This window comes from Octodon degus, unplaced genomic scaffold, assembly GCF_000260255.1.
Source record: "Octodon degus isolate 3935 unplaced genomic scaffold, OctDeg1.0 scaffold00029, whole genome shotgun sequence".
Classification (NCBI taxonomy): Eukaryota; Metazoa; Chordata; class Mammalia; order Rodentia; family Octodontidae; genus Octodon; species Octodon degus.
In genome coordinates this window covers 6,432,568-6,439,392 of record NW_004524605.1, presented here as the reverse complement: position 1 = coordinate 6,439,392, position 6,825 = coordinate 6,432,568, and the positions used below count along the sequence as shown (strand labels likewise).

The 6,825-nt window shown below is 46.2% G+C and overlaps 1 protein-coding gene across 1 annotated transcript in view; it reads left to right on the top strand.

Moving 5' to 3' along the window:
• The first annotated feature begins 699 nt into the window (after positions 1 to 699).
• Positions 700 to 6,825, top strand: part of Sar1b (secretion associated Ras related GTPase 1B) — a 29,687-nt gene continuing 23,561 nt past the window's right edge. Inside the window, exon 1 of the mRNA XM_023713250.1 lies at positions 700 to 835. The gene's annotated coding sequence lies outside the window, so the exon portion shown is untranslated. The remainder of the gene's footprint in view (positions 836 to 6,825) is intronic.

The following is a 6,825-nucleotide window of genomic DNA, read 5'->3' as shown; positions in this document are numbered from 1 at the left end:
TAGATAAAGGTAAATAAGTTTGCTTTGTGTCTGAACTCAAAGCACAGTAGTTGTATATTTTAGCATTAGAAATTGGGGTTTCATGGGCAGGGGAGATAGCTCAGTAGAATAAACGCTTGTCAGTACCACAAAAACAAACAAAAAAGAAATTGGGATTTCTCCTGTAAGGCATGGAAGTGCAGGGCTGTAATCCTAGCACTCCGGAGGTTGGACCAGGAGGATTGCCATAAGTTCGAGGCCTGGGCACGACAGTGACTCGGAGAGACTTTGTCCCAAATATAAAGTGTGGCCAGACTTGGTGGTGGATTACACCTGCCACTCCAACGCTTGGGATGCCAGGCAGGGGCTACATAGTGAGTGCAAGGTCAACCTGAACGATGTATCAAGACCATGTCTCAAAACGCCAAATCAAAAAGCTTAGGAAATCTAGCTCAGTGCGAAGGCTTTGAGCTCAGTCCCCAGTATAGGCAATAATAAAAATAAGCGTAGTTTTAAGGGCTGAAGGTGTAACTCAATGGTAAAGTGCCCCTCTGGCATGCCTGAGGCCTTAGGTTCAAGCCCCCCCGGGGCGGGGGGGGGATAGTCCCGGCCTCCGCGGGAGGCGGGGCTGGAGCGGCGAGGCGCCCAGCGCTCGCCCCGGGACTGCGGTGGGACCGCGAGGAGGCGGAACTGAGCGCGCGCGGCGCGGCGGCCCGGGGACGTCGCCGGTGAGGCACCGCCCGCCCGGAAGGAGCTGGAGCGAGCCGAGGCCGCGGCAGCCATCGCGCACTGCTGTTGGGTCTCCGCGGGAGCAGGGCCGACGTCAAGCGAGGAGTTGCGTCCGCTCGCGCCGCGGGTGAGTGGCAGCCCCTCCTCGGGGCTGGGGGGACGGCGGGCGGAGCTGGGGGACGCCCGGCAGGTGCGGATTTGGGGCATGGGTCCCCGGCGCCCCCGCGGTGGCCCCGAGAGCGAGGGCGCCTGTCCCCCGCGGAGAGCACGGGCGCGGGACCGGGCGCTGCTCGGCGGACGCAGGGACCTGAGCGCGACCGCGAACTGCGGCGGGGCCGCGAGCTTTCCTGACCTCAGTCTCCTCCCGGGGAAAGGCGAGGCGAGGGGCTCAGTGACAGCTGCAGAGGCTGTGACGCGACACGTTATTTTCAGCTCCCAGTTAGAGTGGAGACAAACTCAGCGCCCTGCCTGGGACTACTGAACAGCCCGAGCCCTGGCTGAGGGACTGGAGAAACTGACATAATTTACAACGTTCAAGGTTTTCCAACTCGATAGAAACTTGTTTTAGAACTGCGAGCACTCTGGTATCATTCCCTGAAAGAACCAAGTTAGCCAGGAATTTAAGGTATTTGATATATTGGACAAGCGAAGGTGAAGAAATCCAATCTAGTTTGCACAGTGTCACCATTGTGGTACTCTGAAGAAATCCGTGTTCAGTGTTAAAATATTGGTTGAGAATGAGTTACATTGAAGTGGACGGAAGAAGGAAAGGAGCGTTGATTGATTATAAACTGTGAAAGGCACTGCTACCCATGCGCACTACAGTCACTAAAGAAAGCAGCACAGTGCTGTGGGGTGGCAGGTGGGTACGGAGAATGGGAGGTACTGACATATTTGCAACTTCCAGTATAGCACAGTGGTGTGTAGCTGCTGTCATACCTTTCAGAAGATGTTTGTCACCAAAATATTTTGAACTTTTTTTTTGTACCAGGAATCAAACTCATGACCCTCGTTTATGCCACTGAACTATCTCCCAGTCTTTTTTCTTTTTCTTTTTCTTTTTTTTTCTTTGAGACAAGGTCTGGCTGTGCAGTTCCGTCTGGCCTTGAGTTCACTATGTAGCCCAGGTTGGCCTTGAGCTCACAGCAATCCTCCTGCCTCAGCCTCCTGACTGCTGGGATTGCAGGGGTGCACTACCATACTCAGCTGTTTAAAATTTAAAAGTTTTGTACTGTTGATTTCTGCTGGTCTACTGAAAGGAGCAGTCAATGCTTAATTTTTTTCTTCTTTTTAATTTCTTATAACTTTTTTTTAAACCAATTTTGCATGTTTATATCTGGTAACCTAAACAACTAGTTTGAGGACAACATTGTGCAATAGAACAACTATTGTGGAATTCCTATTTTTTGTTTAGCGAAATTCTATATTTCTATTTTTTTACTTTATATTCTCCTTTTTAAAAAAAATGCTTTAACTTTTGCAAAGATAAATGAATAAAAGCTTGAAGACACCTAGCCAGTTGCGTTGGCACAAGCGTGAACTCCCCACACTCGGGAGGTGCAAACAGGAAGATCACAGTGAGCTCAGGGGCAGCCTGAACTACATAGGGAGACCCTGTCAAGAAAAAACAAAGCGAACCAACAAGCCAAGCAAGCAGAGAAAGGTTTGGGGCAGTGTGCACCTGTCAGCCTCGCCTGCAGCAGAGGTGGAGGTGCGAGGTCACCGGAGTTCAGAAGTGTGGGGCCAGCCCCGGCATCAGAGCGAGACCACCCGCCTCAAGAAAACAAACGGATCAAAGCTTAACGTAGTTCATTGGCACTTTCTGAGTTGGTAAGGCAGTATTTTCCTCATTTTAGAATATTAGAGAAGCACTGTACAGTAGTTGTGAAGATGAGCAGTTTAAGGTAGATTTTAATCTGCATTGCCCTTGCACGGTTGTGCTGGGGCAGAAATTCAAGCAAGACCTGTCGTAAAGATCAGTCTTATCAGAAATGGAAATCACTGCCACATCGTTCCAGGCTTACAAGCTGGAGTTCTTTAGTAGTGATTCATCATTGCTGTGCACTAGTCGGTGAAATTCATTTGAATTATTTCTCTACAAAGTATTACTAAGCAAATAATGTTTAAGTGTTGAAAAGTTCCTCCTTTATATAGTTTTCAGGCCAGGGAGATAGCTCAGTAAAATAAGCGCTTGCCTGGCAAGTGCAGGGTCCTGAGTTCAATCCCCAGTACCACAAGAAAAAAAAAAAAAGTACATATATAGTTTTTAGACCTTTAATTAGTGTTGAGGATTCAATTTATCATGTGGTCTATTGTAATTTTCTTAATGCAATACTGGCAAGTTATACTCAGTTTTTTTCCTGACACTCCCCAAACCCACCCCCATCCTGCTCCGTACCAGGGATTAAAGCTGGGATTTGTTTGTTTTTGAGACAGGGTCTCACTAAGTAGTTCAGGCTGTTTATATTTGTTATGGGGTTTTTTTTTTTGGAAGAAGGGGTTCTGAGAAATGGCCTCACTATAATTCAGGATGGCCTTGAACTCATGACAACCTTCCTGCCTCAGCCTCCTGACTGCTGTGATTACAATCCTGGTTTGTCATAGTTTTAACCTTTTTTCAGTTGTCACTTTTCTCTAAAAGAAACTTGAGCATGTATTTTTGTGGAATTGAAAAGTTTATTCACTAAGTATAATTGCTATACATCCAGTCCTAAAATATTTGAGGTACCTCATCCCACAATAAGATATTTATACCACAGTTTCAAAATTTTAAAGGTTCTAGAAAAAAACTAACAATTTCAGGAGAAAAAAATTTGTAAAGCAACACTGTTGGAACATTTAAGATACAAAATATCGTCAAGTAGTTCGGCTCTCTTTATACAATATTTTAGTACCATTTGAATTTACGAGGGGATTACTAAGTTAGCTTGCAGATAGTCTTCTTGCCAGCAAGGCATGGTTGTGCACACCTGTAAACCCAGCACTGAGGAGCCGAGGCAGAGGATCGTGCAGAGTTGAGGCCAGCCTGTGCTACATAGTATTGTGCTCACTTGGTGTCTTAGTTACTCTCCTCTCATTACTGAGACCAAGTACTGGACCCCCCAAATTACAGTGGGAATGATTTACGTAGCTCATAGCTTTTATAGAGGTTTCAGTCATAACCAGCGGGCTCCATCACAGAGAGAGACAGTCCATGGTGGACAGAGGCAGCAGAGCAACGAGGGGACCACAGCTCTTCCCCTCCCTTCTGTCTTACCCAGGGTGCTTAGCGCAGCACTCACACCTTTAGTCCTGGTGCTCTGGAGCCTAGCATTGTACCATGAACTGACCCCTTCCTTATGTATTCTAGATCCAGCCACCCCTGAAAAAGCCTCACCTGTGATTTCATGAGGCTTTGGAGAGACATCTAGTCACAGCCATGGCCCTTTGGCAACACATATACATAGTGAGTTCAAGGCCAGCCTGAACTGCATAGCGATACCTTGTCCCAGGAAAGATAGTTTGCTTTTTCTTTTTTTAGCCATGCTAGGAGTTGAGCCCAGAGCCTCATACATGGTAGTCAGGTACTCTACTGCTGACATATGCACATGCCCCCCCCCCACACACACACACACACTGGGGATTGAACCCAGGGCATCTATCCAAATCCCTAACCCTTTTTTATTTTGAGATAGTGTTTTGCCAAGTCACTAAGTGGCCCAGGCTGAGTTTAAACCTGTAGTCTTTCAGCCTCACAGAATGTCAGGATTACAAACATGTACCATTATGCCCAACTACAGGTCGTATATGGATTTTACAGAATTTTTGTTTTAATCATTGCACTAACCTATACCCCCACGCTTTTTCATTTTTTTATTTTGAAGTAGGTCTTTTTTTAAAATTTTATTTGCATTTATTTTATGCTTAATTTATTCCCGTGCCATAAGTTTTTGTTTCTTCAGTTTCTTCTGGGATATCTTTTTCTTCTGTGCAACTTCCTCTTCTGGTTTGGGAACAATTTGTTCCTTTTCAGTAAGGATCATCTCAGTATGGCAGGGGGAGCTCGTGTATGGATGAATCCGGCCATGAGCTCTATAAGTATGGCGGCGGTGCATCTTGGGTGCTTTGTTTACCTGGATATGTTCGATAACCAGAGAATCTACATCTAAACCCTTAAGTTCAGCATTACTCTCTGCATTTTTAAGCATGTACAGCAAAAATTCACCACTCTTTTTGGGCCACCGAACATGTGTCCAGCCCCACTGTTTGGCCAACTCCACCATTGTAACACCGGAATGGTACACATTGCTTCTTTAATGTGACATCCTTGAGATACTTGGTGGCCTTTCGGATATGCATACCCCTGATTTCCTGGGCAGTTTCACGCGTGTTCTTAAAGTGAACACGAAGATTTGAGCCTCTTGATTTGCATGATTTTGTGGGGTTTTCTGGGTCAAGAGAGTAGCGAACCATTTTCACAGGTCACCTAAGGCCGCTTACAGGAAGAGCTTGAAATAGGTCTTGCTATTAAGTAAATTGCCTAAGTTGGGCTCAAATAGGATCATCCTGCCTTCAGCCCCCCAGAGTGGTGGGATTATGGGCTTGTACCACCATGTCAAGCTTCCCAAAACTACTATTTGAAGTGTTTGTATTTTGTCATTTCATGTGATTATTTTTCCCATAATGGGGATTGAGCACAGGACCTCACACATCCTAAGCTGTGCCACTGAGCTACATCCTCATCCCTTTTCGTTTTGAGACAGGGTCTCACTAAGTTACCCAAGCTGGAACTAGGATCTCTGTGCCTGCGCCTCCTGACCAGCTGGGAAGTGCCTGGCTTCCTGACTAGCTGGAGCTGTTGGCCTGGGTTTCTTTCATTTTTTTTATAATAGCTTTGTTCACAATGTTCAGTATTTATAATGTCACAGTATTTTCCACCTCCTCGAAAAGAAACCAAGTAGCATTAGTGTTTGCTCCCTGCCTCCCCTCCCCCACGGCGGCAGCTATTTGCTTACTGCACATGTTGTCTGAGTTCCACAGGTCTGCAGGGTGAGTTTAATAGGACATGGTTTTAAGATGTTATTTGTAATCTGAGAAGTTCTATTCCATTACATCCTTTGCACTGATTTTCATGTTATTTGAGTCGATTACCTTTTAATCTGCCTAGACCTTTTCCTGTTGGACGTTCATGCAATAAATAAATCTGCTGACGTGTCCTTATTTCCTTGTTCTTGACCTTTGCTCTTCACATGTCTTAATAATGTGTTCCTGAGGTTGTGTAACCTGTTCTCAGAGCTCAGGTATTGGGTTCTAGCTAAGTGACTTCTATGCTAAGATTTTTTTCCCTCTGTTTAAAAAAATAACAGAAATAGTTAATTTTGATTCTAACAGTTCCTAGCCTTTTTGTAAAGTTTCTTTGAAATGTGTTTATATAAATACAAATATCTCTCATCTTCTGGAGTAGGTTCTCTGTGTTATTTTCTTTTCTTTTTTTCCCCCCAGAACCAGGGATTGAGCTCAGGCCCTTGTGCTTGCCAGGGAAGCACTTATTCCACTGCGCCATCTCCCCGGCCCTCTGTGTTATTTTCTTATGACAAATTTTACAAGAGGAAATTAGTACCATCCTTGTGCAGAAACATCTTTGTTCCTTAAAGCTTACCCTGTGCTCACCCACAGCACTCCTCATAGCGTGTACCTGCCAGCCTTTCTCTCCTGTATGGACTTTGCCTCCTTACGCAGCCTGCCTTCGGTGGCAGCGGCCTCTCAGCCTCTAGGCAATTCCAGTGCCTGGCCTCTGAGCTGAGCCCCTCTAGCCAGGCACTTCAGATCCTTCACCTCCACTTCTCCATATCTGACCAGGCCTGAGCCAGCCCTTGGAGCGTGTCACACCCAGACCTGAACTTCTCTTGACTTCTTGAACTCCGTGCTCTGCTCCATGTTGCTGACACAGCTCTGGTGTGACTTTCATGTTCCTCACCTTTCACTACATCTACACCCAGGGCCTCACTATGTAGCTCGGCTAGCTCCTGAGCCCGTGGTAATGCTCTGGCCTCAGCCTCCCAAGTGTTGGCTTCTAGACTGTTCTCGTGTTCCCAAGTGTGAAAAGCCAGTCCTCGATCACCCTACCCTCTCCGGCGT